A 16220-nucleotide genomic window follows, 5' to 3' on the forward strand; every position below is an offset into this window, starting at 1 on the left:
GGAGATGGAGGGGGGCTTCAGGTGGGCAAGAACTGAGGTGCTGACAAACAGGGAGACCACGGCCAGGTGAGGGAGGCACGTGGAAAAGGCTTTGTGCTGTCCCTGATCAGAGGGGATCCTCAGCACAGCCCTGAAGAGCTGCACATAGGACACCACAGTGAACACAAACCAAAGAATAAAGAGGCACTAACCACAGGAAGCCCAAATTCCCTAAGGTAGGACTCTGAGCAGGAGAGCTTGAGGATCTGGGGGATTTCACAGAAGAACTGGTTTATGGCATTGCCCTGGCAGAGGGGCAGTGAAAATGTAATGGCCGTGTGCAGGAGAGCATGGAGAAACCCACCGCCCCAGGCAGCTGCTGCCGTGTGGACACAAGCTCTGCTGCCCAGGAGGGTCCTGTAGTGCAGGGGTTTGCAGATGGCAGCGTAGTGGTCATAGGCCATGATGGTGAGAAGAGAAAATTCTGCTACAATCAAGAAAAGAAAGATACCTGTTCAGCACATCCTGGGTAGGAGATGGCCCTGGTGTCCCAAAAGGAATTGGCCATGGCTTTGGGGACAGTGGCGGAAATGGAGCCCAGGTCAAGGAGGGAGAGGTTGAGGAGGAAGAAGTACATGGGGGTGTGGAGGCGGTGGTCACAGGCTACGGTGGTGATGATGAGGCCGTTTCCCAGGAGGGCAGCCAGGTAGATGCCCAGGAAGAGCCAGAAGTGCAAGAGCTGCAGCTCCCGCATGTCAGCCAGAAGGAGGAACTCAGTGACGGAGCTGCTGTTGGGCTTTTGTTCATTCTGGGCCTGGGGACCTGTTCATGGAGGAATAAGCAGTGAGTTGTTAGGGTAGACTTCTCTGAGCAAAGCCTACTCCATTTCTCAAAGAACTCCCCCCAAATTGCCTCGTCTCTTTCGGGAAACCTTTGGCTCATTAATTCTGATAGGCAATGTGAGGATGAACATGAGGCAACTTACAATATTGTGAGTGGAGACCTCGTAAATACAGCTGATGGAAGAGAAAGAGAGAGACTGAGCTCTCCCCGTGGCACATGACTCCAGCTGCTCAAATGAGTAACTCTAAAGGCTGCCCTGAACGTAATGAGTGGGGACAGATTCAGTTGCCCTAATCTGGGCCTCCACTGTCATTTCAGTTGGCCAAAGAAAATTCCCAGCAACCTCTAAGAGATATTGGCCTACCTCTATGAACTGCTCCATCAGCGCTTGCAGTTACCTGCACGTATCTTCGGTCACCCCTGACACCTTAAATGTCACCAGACGTTGTGTCTGAACAGCCCAACCCTGCACTCCATCCCCATTAACTGGCAAGGGAACCGAGACAAGGAGCTCACCTGCAGGTGACTGTTTTTGTGAACGCCTGAAGACCTGATGCAAGAGGAATCCCACCTCCTGTGGGTTTGTGTTCTGCATGGGAGGGAGATAAGCCCACTTTTAGCCCCAGGGACGCAAACCCACAAATGAGATTTGTCTTTTGACCCATCTGCATCTCTTCCCTCAGAAGGGGTAAAGGTGATCCCTCCTTGTCACCGTCCTGTTGTCCTGTCAAATGATGAGACAAGGAAAGGTGATTCTCATGCCCAAGTCTTTTCCTCACAGGAAAAATGACAGTGCTGGGAATAAATGTCTCTGCCCAGCTGATGGAGGGAACATCAGGGATTGCTTCAGCCTGCTTCCCCTGGAGCCCCAGGGACACCTGGAGGGAGCCCAGAGGGAGCAGAAAAGGTTCTTCTTTGGGCTGTTCCTCTGCTGCTGAGCTGGGCCGCGCTCCTGGGATGGAGGGAGCTCATGGAAAACAGGCAGCGCCGCAGAGAGACAGCTCTGCCCAGGAGCAGCTCCTCTGCCAAGCGCAGCAGGGCTGAGGGCACTGCCTGCAGGCACCAGAGTGGAGAGGAGTGAGGCAGAGAGAGGTTAAAGGCAGTGTGGAAAGGGAGCATGCTGAGAGCTGACTGGGGGAGAAATCTTTATGCTGTAGGTCTCTGGGTGCAGGGCAATGCAGCTTCAGTTTCTGCAGGGATCTCCTAAAGCTGGCACATCCCACAGCTTATGGGATCTGTAAGTGCAACTCTCACAGTTTTGCTGTTTTAGAGGAGGAGGACGTGCTGCAGATTCCACATTCACTGCACCATCAAAACAACAGAACATGACGGCTGCCTTCTCCTAATGGCTGGTATGCAAAGAGAGATCTGCACCTGTGGTGCCCAGGGATGTCCTTTCAAGCAGGGTCCCTGCACCCCAGGGCTCTGTGTGCCGGGGCAGGGACTCTGCCGCCTGCCAGGGTCAGCTCTCAGCCTGCCCGGGGAGCTCCCCATGGAGCTGTGGGGAGAAGCTGTGGGTGGAAGGAGTGACCCCCGGCAGGGCAGTGTCCTTCTGCTGTTGAGAGGGTGCTGCGTGGGTCAGGGCTGCTCACAGCTCCAGACCAGCCCCAGAATATTTCCGAGGAGGTGCTTGAAGGAGAAAATCAAGGCAGGGATTACGATAAAGATAAGAAGCTTTCCTGAGTCTGTCTTTATCGTTTCCTACTGCAGGAAGGGACAGGTGGTGGGAAGGTACGGCAGGGTGGAGGGAGAGAGAGAAGGGTAAATGCGAAAGGAGCTTTCAAATTTAAACAAGTCACTGGGACTCCTGAACTGCAACTCTTGAGTCATCAGCAGATTTGCCAGAAGCCTCGTAATGTGCCTTCAGCCACTCCTCTGCCCACGGACAGCACCAGCATCACCTTTGCTGGACCCATCAGGGTTGTTCTGACCTGCTTTGTTCCACCTGCAAACGGGAACATTCACCCAGCCAGTGCCCTGCCAACAGGCAGGTTTCTGTGGGGCCAAGGTGAGCGCTCAGAGATTGGGGTGGGGTCTGTGAGCACTCACAGGGAAAAGACATGGGAAAGGGAAATACCTCCCAGGAGGAAAATCTCCGGGAGGCAGAGATATGATCAGGGAACGAGAGGAAAGAAAACCCAGACATGTTGTGGGAGGGAGAATTCAGAAAGCCCTGTGCAATGCCCTCCAATGCAGACCTGTTCATCTAAGCAAGCCCCCTCGACTCCTCTCCCACCCAGCAAAGCCTCAGCCCTCAGCAGTGTGGAACCCACAGCGCGAGACACCTCCTCTGCAGCCAGGGCTCCAGCAGAGCCCTGGTGCAGCTCCCCAGCATCGCGCCAGTTCCCTCTGGAGAGCACGGGGGCCGAGAGCAACGGCCTGGCAGTGTTGGTGTCTGGGATGTGGTGTGCACATCTCCGTAAAGGTACTGCTGTCCTGAGTGCCCGGCTGCCTCTCCCCTGACCTCTTTAAGCTCACCGTATTTTTCCTTGTTCCTCTACTGGTCTGTGTTACTGCTATTGGTACCTTGTTCTGGCTGTCCCACTCTCTGGGGAGGCTGAGTTTGAGCTGCAGAGTCACACACTGGTCTTGTGTGTTCTTTCACGCGGTTGTGCCCATGGAAACAAGCACCCAGGTTTCCTCACACATGTGGAGATGTGGTCAATGCAGTCTGTGGGGCTGGGATATGAGCTGACTCGTAATGAGAAGTCATCGTAAGGACAACTGGATTCCTCCCTGAGGTGTCCTTCCAAGCTGTGAGCTGCCCTCAGGGGTTCAAAGATTTTGGTATTAATAATGGTTGTGATGTTAGCATTTGTATGTCTGTATGTGCTCATAACATGTACTGTGAAGATACGTGTATCACTTGCCAGTAGGAGCACCTAGAAAATGGGACTTTTATGAAGAATTTAAAATAAGTCCCAAAGAGGAGGAAATTGATACCGGTAATCCATAAATGGTTAAACTGTAGAGAATGTTCCTTTAGAGAAGAAATGTAGCTATTTTAGTAACCATCCCAAATCCTTTCAAGGACTTAGTAAGATAAGACAGGATGTATGTGGCCTAAGACAGGGATGTAATAAATATGGACATTGTCTGACAAACAGATGGTAGCAGGTTAGCTTTAATGATCAATTAAGCAGTTAGAATGTTTTGCCAATGTGAAAAGTGAGCCAAAGGCCAGATGAAGACTGAGGAAGAAACGACCCTCACTCAAAACGAGGACCACCAGAAGGCACGACGACGCATGCCCAAAAGCTGCTTGTAATATGCAAATGAATTCTCAGAAATGTAATTAATATGCTAATGTTTTCTTGGCGTGACATTGAGTATGTAGGCCTGTTGTGTATAAATTTGGTTTGACAACAAGCATTCGGGGTGCACAACAGGAGGAGCTATGCCCTGTGCACCCAGCGCTGCAACAAAGAATGCCTGCTTTCTAAAACTTCAAATCGAGTCTTTATGAAGTTTTACCTGCCGGTTTGCGGTAACACAATTCCCATCAGCAAGAGACAGTTATTTTACTGGGGTTGCCAGTGATCCCTGCAGTCGCGTTGTCTCCTCCCTACTGCCTGGGGCCCAGGGCAGCCGCTGAGGCGGTGGGGAACGTGGGGTGCAGGGAGAGGACACGCCTCTGAGCGGGGGCCTCCAGCCCTGGCTTGAGCGGACTGCGCAGCCCCGATCTTCAGGTGTGCTGGGTGCCCCAGGGCTATTCCCCATTCCCCTCCCTGCTCCAGGGAGCACCCAGACCAGGCTGCTGGGCCAGGAGAGCTCCCCCCACACCGGTCCCCCTGCACGGCCCCTGCCCTCGGGGAATCCCCAGGGATGGGTTGGAAAGAGCTATGCCCCTCTCTGGCAGGCTCAGCCGGCCATTTGCTTCAGCGGCCAGGGCGGCAGCATGGCTGGAAGACGAGGCCGACCCATCGCCCTCTCCCACATCTCCTCCTCGCTTATCCCCCCTTCAACCGGGCACAGACCCCCCGGGAGCTGGTACAACGACCCTCTGGCCGCCACCGTTACCCCTCAGGCCACCCCTGCGTGCCCCCCCTTCTGCCCCGCCCACCCGCAGCAAACCCCGCCTCCCATTGGCTCACCCACCGCCCTCATCCCACCCATGGCCCCCTCTTCGTGCCACCATTGGGCCAGCGGCTGCACTCGCCCCGCCCCCTCGCTCCTGCAAAAGCTCCCCTCAGGTGGAGAAAAAAGCTGGAGAAGTGCCCCCCCCTTTCCCCTCAGGGCCACAAAATGGCCGCCCCATGTGGTTTCACCCGGTAAAAAAAAAGATAAAAAACACCCCCAAACCACCCAAAATATCCGGTTTTACCAAAAGAAAGGGATTTAAAGCACCTGTGCTGACCCCGGCCGGCCCTCGTAATGCGCTGCCAGAGCCCTTCCCTTGGGGGGGGGGGGGGAGGGGGGAGAGAAAAGACAAAATGGCAGCTGCGGCTCAGGGGGCAAACTCCCATCAGCCAGGCCCTGGGGTATGGGATGAGGGGGAAACCTGCGTCCCACAACCCCAGGAAGGATTTCACCACCTGCTTGTGCAGCCAAAGACGCTGTGAGGGGGAAGGCGGACAACTTAGGATGGACACCATTCTATTTTGGGGGTGTAAAATGGATTTTGGGGAGCAGTGGGACCCCAGGGTGCAGCGGTGGGGGTCTGAGGTGCTCTGCAGGTTATGGGGGGGGCTTATTTGGTGTCGGGGGGGGACATGGATTGCCCTATAGGGGATGGGGAACACTGCGAGGTGGAAATGGTGTGCCCTGAGTAATCAGGGGTGCCCTAAGCGATGGTTGCTGCCCTGAGTAATGGGGGTGCACCCTCCTCTCTGACTGCCCGCACCCCCCACCAGCTGAGCCCCCCTACTGTTATAATTGAATTTAAACCAATCAAGTCCGAAATGGATTCTCTAAATATTTATTAAGGTAGGAAAGCAAAAGCAGCGCTGGGCGGCCGGGGAGTCGCAGCTCCACCAAGGGCTCGCAAATTCAAGCAAGCTGAACAGTCCCTTTTATCTCTCCTGGATTCAGCTGCAACATCCTTTGCTTCTTCCGTAGTCGTGGTTTTCTTCGAACTTGTACTTGCTTCAGGCGACTTTACAATACTAGCTTATGCAATTGAGATTTACACAGAGATAGAGGTTGTCATGGTATCTTAGTTCTTATCTTCACAATGCCTAAACTATAGGAACAGAACATTGTAGTTTTTCTTGGTATACAGGACGTTCCTACATCAGCTATAGCAAGGCTTAAGCTATTTCCTCTTCTATTGGTTTGGTTAACATTTTACCTCTAGTTACATTGTGGTTTAACATCTGCTCAAGATATCATTATAGCTAGACTTTTCTGAGACGCCTCCGTGTCTGGTATGGCAAGATGGTTCTTGAGTCACTGATCAGATAGCAAATTACCTCCAATTACTTATTACAATTCCCCCCTTTTCTTTTATCTATAAATAATTTGCTGATCGAACCTGGACAATATTTCACAAGCCACATCTAACTCAGGATTTTCTAATTCAGATTGCTTCATTACCATTAATTGCACTGTCTCCAACCTGTTTTTAACAAAAGCTACAAATTTGTTAATAACACAAGGCCCAAAGGTTAGAGTTAGCAATAGCATTATGAGGGGCCCTGCCAGGGTGGAGATTAGGGTAGTTAACCATGGTGACTGGTTGAACCATGATTCAATGCAATGATACTGAAAAGAGGTATTGTCTTGGAGAATATGAGGAGAGGTGGGTAGGTGTGGAATCTCTCGGGTAGCAGGTAGCACTTGGTAAAACTTGCTCTTAACATCACAGCGCTTAAGTAATATCTGTTTTGTTTTGACCCAGGGTAAGTTTGCCTCTAGACGTTGTTTTAAAAACGGAGGGAGGCATCCCTTGTTTTAGTGTATTTAGAGACATTGTGTGATCTTTTTGGTACCGAAATGGGTGCTGCTGCTTCCCACGAGACACCCCCTTGCTCTCCTCTAGAATGCATCCTGAAAATTTGGAATAAATTTGGAGGGGATCCCATGACTAAAATTAAATTAGTAACATATTGCAATCAATGGTAGCCACAGTATAAATTGGAAGAGGGTGAAAATTGGCCTGAAATCGGATCTTTAAAATGCAATACTATATTGCAATCGATGTTGTTTTGCCAGAGAACTGAAAAATGGGATGAAATACCTTATGTGGATGTGTTCTTTGCTTTAAGAAATGATTGGGATCTACACGTGCAGTTTTCCCAAGCATTAGAAGTTAGTCCTGTGTCGCTCAAAGAAGGAAAAGGAGGCTGAGAGGAGACCACCTCGTTCTCTACAGCTCCCTCAAAGGAGGGTGTAGCCGGGGGGGGGTCGGTCTCCTCTCCCGAGGAACAGGACAAAAGGAAACAGCCCTAAGTTGCGCCAGGGGAGGTTTAAATTGGATATTAGGAAAAATTTTTACACGGAAGGGGTTATTAAGATAGCATTGGAACAGGCTGCACAAGGAAGTGGTGGAGTCACCATCCCTGGAGGTATTGAAAAGCCGAGTAGACACAGAGCTTAGAGATACGGTTTTGTGGTGGTTTTTGCCAGTGTTAGGTTGATGGTTGGACTCGATGAACTGAAAGGTCCCTTCCAACCCGGGCAATTCTATGAACCCTATCGACCTCAGTCTAGTGGGAAAGTGGAAAGGACGAATCACACGCTTAAAACACAACTGAGCAAAATGTGTCAGGAAACCCCTGTGAACTGGACTCAAGCTTTCCCTCTGGCTTTAGTAAGAATGAGGGTTCAGCCCAGGGGCAGACAACGTCATCTCATGGATGGAAGGCCATACCAGACGCCTGGATTACCAGGGGAAATGAGGATACAGGGAGAAATGGACGTTTGGAACTGGGGCCAGAAGATTTTACCCCCAAACTGGACAGGATCTTGCACTTTGGGGGCACTAGTTCCTAACGTAACTGTAGTAAAAAGGGTCATGAAGGTGCCACAAATTAGATCTTATGTAAAAACTATATTATAACGAATATTACTAACTTATGTAAAAACTTGTATCAAAATGAATGATCTTCCTGCTACCACCTGTTTGTCAAACAAAGTCCGTATTTATTGCATCCTTGTCTTAGGCCACCGTGTTCTCAAGGCCACATACATCCTTTCTTATCTTACTAAGTCCTTGAAACCATTTAGGATGGTTCCTAAAATAGCTACATTTCTTCTCTAAAAGAACATTCCCTACACTTTAACCATTGACGGAAGTCTGCTTTAGGTATTAATGAGGGCGCTGGGCTTGGGGGGCAGAAGGGGGGGCTCACTTTCTGCGGGGGCTGGAGGGCGCTGGGCTGGTCCCCAAGGGCCGGCTGGCCGAGGTGGGCAGGGGGGGAGGCGGGGGTGGGGGCGGGAAGGCTGGGCGGCTGTCCGGGCTGGCGGGGGCTGCTTCCTGGCTCTCCGTGGCCGCTTTTCCAGGCGCAGGCGACGGCTGCTGGTGTTGGGTCCGGCTCCCAGAGGTGCTGGCACGGGCGGTGCGGCTGTCTGGGTGCGAGGGGTGGCTGTGGGAGCTGCGCTGGGCTCCTGAAGCTTTGGCCAGGCGCCTGTGGAGAGAGGAGGCTGCTGAGGCCCCGGCGCGGCTGCGGTGCCGGGCGGGTGCGAGGGTGCGGGACCGCGCTGGGCGCCCCGGGGGGTGTGGGCACCCGGCTGCACGCGGGGAGCTCCGTGCAGAAAACGGGGCTCCACGCACCCCTGGGCTGGGGCTCTGCTCGCCGGCCCACGGCTCCTCTCCTCTCCGCCCTGACCATCCTGACTCGGCTGCTCTGCACGTGCTGGGGAGGAGAGCGAGGGGACCAGAGCTGGGCACAGCACTGCAGGGCCAGGAGAGCCTCCTGCTCTCCTTTCTCAGCGTGCCTGGCAAAGACCAGCACTCGGCTCCCCTGCCCAGCCCTGGCCAGACAGGGGGACAGCCCTCGGCTCCCTGTTTGCTGAGGTGCTCTCCATCCCCTCTTCAGAGGAGGGATCTGAAGAGATACACACCGCTGCAGGGACAAGAGCCCTGCCGCTGCTGAGAACACGCACGCTGGCAGTGTTGGGGTGCAGATGGGACAGACATCTCGTTCTCCAAAGCGAGGCCCATAGCTGGGAAGGTTCCTCGCCACGCTCTGCGTTGCTGGGACACCTTGGCCAAAGGGAGTGTCTGGGACTGATGGCATCACCTGACAGAGCGTGGCCAAGGACCTAACTCGGCACTCCAGAATACCCGACCTCTACATGCTTCACGGCTAAGAGCAGCCACCCAATACAGGTGTTTGGCACCTCCTCCCCGCAACAACTTACTTTTTTCTCTGCCTCCACAGGCAGATCCCACCACACAATCCCATCCCAAACAGCACGGAGCCTAAGATCGCCATGGCGCCTTCTGTGCAATACTTCCGGAAATCTTTAGGTTCCACGGCATTTAGGTTTCTCGTGCCATCCACACCTGGAGGAACAGTTCTGTAGGTTAGTGTGTCCTGCGCGCTACTGCTGATCTCACAGGAGGTCCCACATGCTGCTGCCTCTGCTGCCGATACCGCCGCTGGCTCTGCTGCTGCTGTTGGCACTGCCTCTGCTGCTGCAACTGCCACTGCTGCAACTGCCGCTGCTGCCGCTGCTTCTTTCCTTCATTGGAAGGGAAGACCCCAGCACCATTGCCCTCCAGCTCCAAGAGGTGCCAGCCCAAGGCAGCTGAGAACAGGGCTGATGGACAGACGGCCTGTCCTCTCTCTACACTAAGGGACGGTCCCTTTTCCTCTCAGGACCCACAAGGTCTCACAGCGCAGCACAAATGCCTTAATGATTTCTGCCTTAAAAACAGGCCTGTGGTGGGGCCACCAGAACAGAAGAAACAAACCCAAATCCCTACAGCTCTGCTCTGCAGTCAAGTGAATTGTGGGGAGGGGGTAATCATGAAAAAGTCTTTGCTCTCAAAAATGGATTTCGTCTGAGATCATCCCGTGTTCCTATTTACCTGTTGTGGCAGGGTAGGACTGACTCCTCCAGAGCTCACAGCAGAGACCCCTGTCCCCTTGGGTACCCTCAGCCACCACCAACCAGAGCTAACGAGCCAGAGGTTTCCTGAAAGAGACGGGGCAATTTGGGGGGAGTTCTTTGAGAAGTGGAGTAGGCTTTACTCAGTCTACCCTGACATCTCACTGCATTTTCTTCCATGAACAGGTTCCCATGTCCAGAAAAAGCAAATGTCCAACAGTAGCTCCATCACCCAGTTCCTCCTCCTGGCATTCGCAGACACACGGGAGCTGCAGCTCTTGCACTTCTGGCTCTTCCTGGGCATCTACCTGGCTGCCCTCCTGGGAAACGGCCTCATCATCACCGCCATAGCCTGTGACCACCACCTCCACACCCCCATGTACTTCTTCCTCCTCAACCTCTCCCTCCTTGACCTGGGCTCCATTTCCGCCACTGTCCCCAAAGCCATGGTCAATACCCTTTGGGATACCAGGGCCATCTCCTACGCAGGATGTTCTGTCCAGCTCTTTTTTTTTGTCTTCTTGATTGTAGATGAGTATTGTCTTCTCACCATCATGGCCTATGACCGCTATGTTGTCATCTGCAAACCCCTGCACTATGGGACCCTCCTGGGCAGCAGAGCTTGTGTCCACATGGCAGCAGCTGCCTGGGGCAGTGGGTTTCTCCATGCTCTCCTGCACACGACCAATAAATTTTCCCTAGCTCTCTGCCATGGTAATGGTGTGGACGAGTTCTTCTGTGAACTTCCCCAGATCCTCATGCTCTCCTGCTCATATATGTACCTCCAGGAAGTTTGTCTTCTTGTTACTGCCTCTTTTGCATTTGGGTGTTTTATATTAATTATTTTCTCTTATGTGGAGATTTCAGGGCCGTGCTGAGGATCCCCTCTGAGCAGGGACGGCACAAAGCCTTTTCCACCTGCCTCCCTCACCTCGCTGTGCTCTCCTTTTACATCAGCACTGCCATGTTTGCCTACCTGAAGCCCCCCTCCATCTCTGCCCCATCCCTGGACCTGGTGGTGGCAATTCTGTATTTCTTGGTGCCTCCAGCTGTGAACCCCCTCATCTACAACATGAGGAACCAGGAGCTCAAAGATGCCTTGTGGAAACCAATCTCATGGGTGTTCCTCAATACTGATAAGCTTCCCATCACTCTCTGCAAATGACTGTCAGGCTATCCCATTTCAGTCCTAAAGTTTTTATAGTTGTTGTTTTTTTTATTATTATTCTATCTTCATTAGCATTTTCTTTTGCATTATCATCACTATCATTATAATTTTGTGGTGATCTGTGGCCATTATGTATCTTCACAAAAGTTGGGATTCCACTTGCTGCTAGTGAGGAATGAACCTCCTCTGTCTCACCTGGTGCCTGTAGACATGGTCATCTGACACTGGGACCAAACTGACCCTCTCAGAGCATCTCTGCAATAGAAAGGTACCTGCCCAGAGCGGTGCCTGAATGTTGGGTTCCTTCCCCAAAGCTGATGCCAAGAATTGACATAAGCAACTGCTGCCCAAAAGGCCTCTTTCTCTATGGATCTGGGAGAAAAGAGGTGTCTCATTGTTGACGTATTTGGGACCAAGGGCTGGATTGAAGATGAACTTGGTTTCTGGTCCGAGTGGAGATTGTGAATTAACCCTTCACTATGAGGTGAATATACCTCAGTGAATACATAAGGTACATATCCAGAGCTGTCCCACCCAGAAGGTGACATGTAGATGATGTCCTTCAGGAGGGGAGCCTGGAGCTGCCTCGAGAGTCCAGGGGACCTCCAGGGACCGTCTGTACCAGGGGTGGGCAGTGACTGGAGCCCCCAAAGTGAGAGAACACCCAAGGTGGAGTGACCCAAAGGGAATGTGTTAAACTCAGGTATCCACAGAAAATGAGGACTGTGGTGCATTTGGGAGGACACTAGAAGCATCACAGTCCCTTCAAACACCTGCCACATCCACAGACTCCCAGGGAGGGGGATTAGCAACAGTGACCTCCAACCAACTCAGGGTCCTGCAGGGAGCACAAGGAAGGGGCCAGCTCAGAGGAGAGATGGGGAGAGCTCAGAAGGGAGGTGACCTGGGCTGGAAATTGTCTCGTAGAGGAAATGCTGGTGTTCAGCTAATCCAAGACTGCGTCCTGACCGTGAGTTCCTAAAGCATGCACGTGATGGAGAGCCAGAAGTCCTTGTTGTCCTGGTGCTCCACCAAGGCCTGGGACATGGATGAAGAAAGACTGGTGTCCCCATCTCTTAGTGCCACCACCCCTCCTGAAGGGTGGCATCGAGAGGGAGGCCGGGACCCTGTGTCGGGGCTCGTACTGAAGGAAGCAATACCCGGCAGCCAGACGGGTTTGCTGCTGTCCCTCAGTCCCTTTGTGGAGCACATCTTTCAGATAGTCTCCCCTACCCCACGTGCAGACCTGTACTCCAAAAGTCCCAGCACATTGTATCTTTCATTTTCAGCCCCGGCCGTTCACCGTGATCCAGGGAAGGGCTGATCTTTGAAAAAAGAACAGCTTTCTCTGCACTGGGGCAATGTCCAGACCTGCCCCAGCTCACACGTGCCCTGACCCGGCAGAGAAACAGGAAACCGAGGTCTGTTGGGCAGACCATCCAAGGGAGGTGTTTCCCCACCCTTGAAAGCACCCTGCCCCATGTGGTGCCTGCACAGCGGGGTTGTGGGGCAGCATGTGGGGCAGTGGGGCTTGGCTGGTGCAGGGATGGGAATGCAAAAAGGAAGCAGGATGCTCCAGAAAGCTCCCACACTGCTGGGACCCAGCTCTCAACCCCCAGCCAGGTAGGGATGTCGCCCCAGGCACTACAATGACTCAGGGAGCCCAAGAGTCCCCATGGGTGGGAGGTGCATCTTGAGCACCACCACCTCCAGCTCTGCCAGCAGCCCCTCTGCCGCCAGAGCAGCTGGGACAGGACTCATCGATGGTCAGGAGTTTCTTGGGGCTGCAGCCACTGGCACCGCCTGACAGGAATCCTAAGACACAAGGTTGAGTGCAGGTTCTCTGTGCTGTAGCTTACAGTCCCTCTCCTCCTTTGACACCATCCTCTCTCAGGAGCCCCACCGGGTGTGTTACTCCCTGCCCGGGCATGTGAGGGAGCTGCTGGAGGTCTTCTCTGCTGACCTCCATGGTTCCCTGCTCTCTGCCAACATCAACTAATTACCACAGTCTTTCTACTATGCACATCTTTGCTTGGAGCCGGCCACCACAGCCCACCTGCATGGGTCCAGAGGAGCCCAGTGAGGCTGTGCTTGGGGAGTAGCTTGTGACTGTCCTTGGTCTGAATGGGTATGATGGTCTGATTGGAAATCATGAAGGGAAGAAAAAGGGGGCTTATGAGAAAGATGGGAACAAACTTTTTAGTAGGGCCTACTGCGATAGGATGAGGGATAATGGCTTTGAACTAAGAGAGGGAAGACTGAGACTAGATATACGGAAGAAATTTTTTACGGTGAGGGTGGTGAAACACTGGCCCAGGTTGCCCAGCGAGGTGGTAGATGCCCCATCCCTGGAAACATTGAAGGTCAGGCTGGACAGGGCTCTGAGCAACCTGAAGATGTCCCTGCTCACTGCAGGGGGGTAGGACTAGATGGTCTTTAAAGGTCCCTTCTAACCCAAACTATTCCATGATTCTATGACAAGAGACCACAAGGACAATAAACAATAAGGATAATTTCAAATGCGGTTAAGATAGATGTAATATATAAATATATACACTGTCCTGGGAGCTGGGAAAGTGAAGCAGGCTCCCCTCTCCCTGACACCCTGCCCTCTTCAATGAGCTCTGTAAGAAACGCTGCCCACTAGGGCTGAACTCACAGTTTGGTCAGGTAATTTAAGTCTATCTGCAGCCAACGCTGTTCCTGCCAGCTCTGGATTTGAGCTTCCATTGGAGCCCAAACCATTCCAGTTTGTGCCGTCTTCCCTCTGACACTGGCTGTTTTGTGACACAACTGTCCTGCATCTCCAGTCAGGATGAGCAAGAGAGTTTAATGACCAAACTGGAACTTTTTCCCTTGCTAGAAATGTGAATGCAGCAGGCTCGAGCCAAGAGGCCCAACTGAAAAACTTCCTGTAGAGACAACTGACGAAACTATCCCACAGGCTGTGGGACTTTCTCTTTACTGACAGAGAATTTGTGGGTCCAGTTGATGCAGCTTAACCTATTGTCTCCTCTCTCTTTGTAACTTGGCTCTCAGCATTTATGGATTTAATCTGCTTTTTCACCTTGAAACTGTGTCTCTTTCAAAAACCAGCCCAGCACGGGTTTTTTGTTTGTTTGGGTTTTTTTAACACAAACCTGTAACCTGGATAATCCAGTAACCTGGATAATCCCTTCCCTTGATCTCCTGGCCGTGCTCCTGGTTGCACAGCCCAGGGTGCTGCCTGCTTCCCGTGTCCCCAGGGCACACGGCTGCCTCCTCTCCAGCTCACTGCACATCAAGAGCTTTCCCACAGGGATGTTCCCAGCCTGGGCTATTGCCAGGGTTACTCTCCTGCAGGGGCAGAAACTGCAACTTGCCCTTGTGAGAATTAATGGCTTTCTTAGAACACATGCTATCTTCCTCCACGAACCCCTTCCCTGAGTGCAGAGGCCTAGAGACTTTTTCAGTAAAGACTCGGGCAATGATGGCATGGAGTCCCTCAGTCCCATCTGTGTCTGCTGCTATTAAACCACCCTCCCCACTGAGCAGCATCCCTGCATTTTCCTAGTTCAGCCTTGGTCCCTAAGAAGCAATCAAAGATATTTCTGCTCTCAACCCTTGCATCCACCAACTCCAGGTGAGCTTTCCCTTTCCTTCAAACATACCTCCACAATAAAGGCAACATACAGAAATTCCTTCTTGATAGTTTGTCCTTGCTGTCACCTCCTGGCAGCTGTTCCATGGCCTCTGTCACCGTCCTGTCCCTGTGCTGGCCCTACTGCCCACACACGGTCCCACAGCCCCCTTTGCAGGCACAGCATAGGAAAGAGTAAATTCAGGACTGGGAAAGTTTCCCGCTATGATGTTCCCAAAGTCATCCCTGTGGATTATGCACCATCTCCAGGGGAACAGGGCACCCACAGGTGAAGGCTCAGCCCAGGCCCATTCACTGTCCCATTCTCTCCTCCCCTCAGCCCATGGAGAACGAAAACACGGTAGCACATCCTCATAGGGGTCATTTCTTAAGCCTGCTCTTGACCTCTGCTTTGGAAGAAGAGCCCAACCTCCAGACATTGGCACTGAGGAAACCCCCTTTTAATACAGAGATGCAAGATGACAGACCAACTCTACCATCATTCCCTACACATGGAAACAGGTCTCTGAGTCAGGCAGACAGGGTTCATGCCTCTGGAGAAATGGAGTGTCTGCAGACATTCCTGAGAAAACAGGAATATCACAGATAAAATGCCAAAAGCACAGGAGGTTCCCCAAATGAATGGGAAATCACTTGTGAAGAGGCATGGGCAGCTTATTGCTGCTGAGAGAGACTACTGATTGAATCAGCTTCTTCAGTGCATCCTTGAGCTCCTGGTTCCTCACCCTGTAGATGAGGGGGTTCACTGTTGGAGGCCCCACTGAGTACAGAACTGCCACCACCAGATCTAGAACTGGGGAGGAGGTGGAGAGGGGCTTCAGGAAGGCAAACATGCAAGTGCTGACATACAGGGAGACTGTGGCCAGGTGAGGGAGGCAGGTGGAAAAGGCTTTGTGCCGCCCCTGCTCAGAGGGCATCCTCAGCACAGCCCTGAAGATCTGCACATAGGACAGCACGATGAAAACAAAACACACAAATGCTAAACAGGCACTAACCACAAGAAGCCCAACTTCCCCAAGATAAGAGTGTGAGCAGGAGAACTTGAGGATCTGGGGGACTTCACAGAAGAACTGGTTTATGGCATTGCCATGGCAGAGGGGTAGGGAAAATGTACTGGCTGTGTGCAGGAGAGCATGGAGAAACCCACCACCCCAGGCAGCTGCTGCCATGTGGACACAAGCTCTGCTGCCCAGGAGGGTCCCGTAGTTCAGGAGTTTGCAGACGGCCACATAGCAGTCATAGGACACAAAGGTGAGAAGACAATACTCTGTTGACATCAAAAAAGAAAAGCAGAAAGACCTGTGCAGCACATCCCCAGGAGGAGATGGCCCTGGTGTCCCAGATGGAATTGGCCATGGCTCTGGGGCCAGTGGTGGAAACGGAGCCCAGGTCAAGAACAGAGAGGGTGAGGAGGAAGAAGTACATGGGGGTGTGGAGGCGGTGGTCACAGGCTACGGCGGTGATGATGAGGCCGTTTCCCAGGAGGGCAGCCAGGTAGATGCCCAGGAAGAGCCAGAAGTGCAAGAGCTGCAGCTCCCGTGTGTTTTTAAACACCAGGAGGAGGAACTCAGTGATGGAGCTGTCATTGGACAT

The 16220-nt window shown here is 52.6% G+C and overlaps 2 pseudogenes; one reads left to right on the top strand and one right to left on the bottom strand.

The window, feature by feature from the left end:
• The first annotated feature begins 10028 nt into the window (after window positions 1-10028).
• LOC141478738 (olfactory receptor 14J1-like) lies at window positions 10029-10984 on the top strand (annotated as a pseudogene).
• A 4272-nt stretch (window positions 10985-15256) lies between these two features.
• LOC141478739 (olfactory receptor 14A16-like) lies at window positions 15257-16220 on the bottom strand (annotated as a pseudogene).

The sequence above is a fragment of the Numenius arquata genome, unplaced genomic scaffold (assembly GCF_964106895.1).
Source record: "Numenius arquata unplaced genomic scaffold, bNumArq3.hap1.1 HAP1_SCAFFOLD_133, whole genome shotgun sequence".
NCBI classification, from domain to species: Eukaryota; Metazoa; Chordata; class Aves; order Charadriiformes; family Scolopacidae; genus Numenius; species Numenius arquata.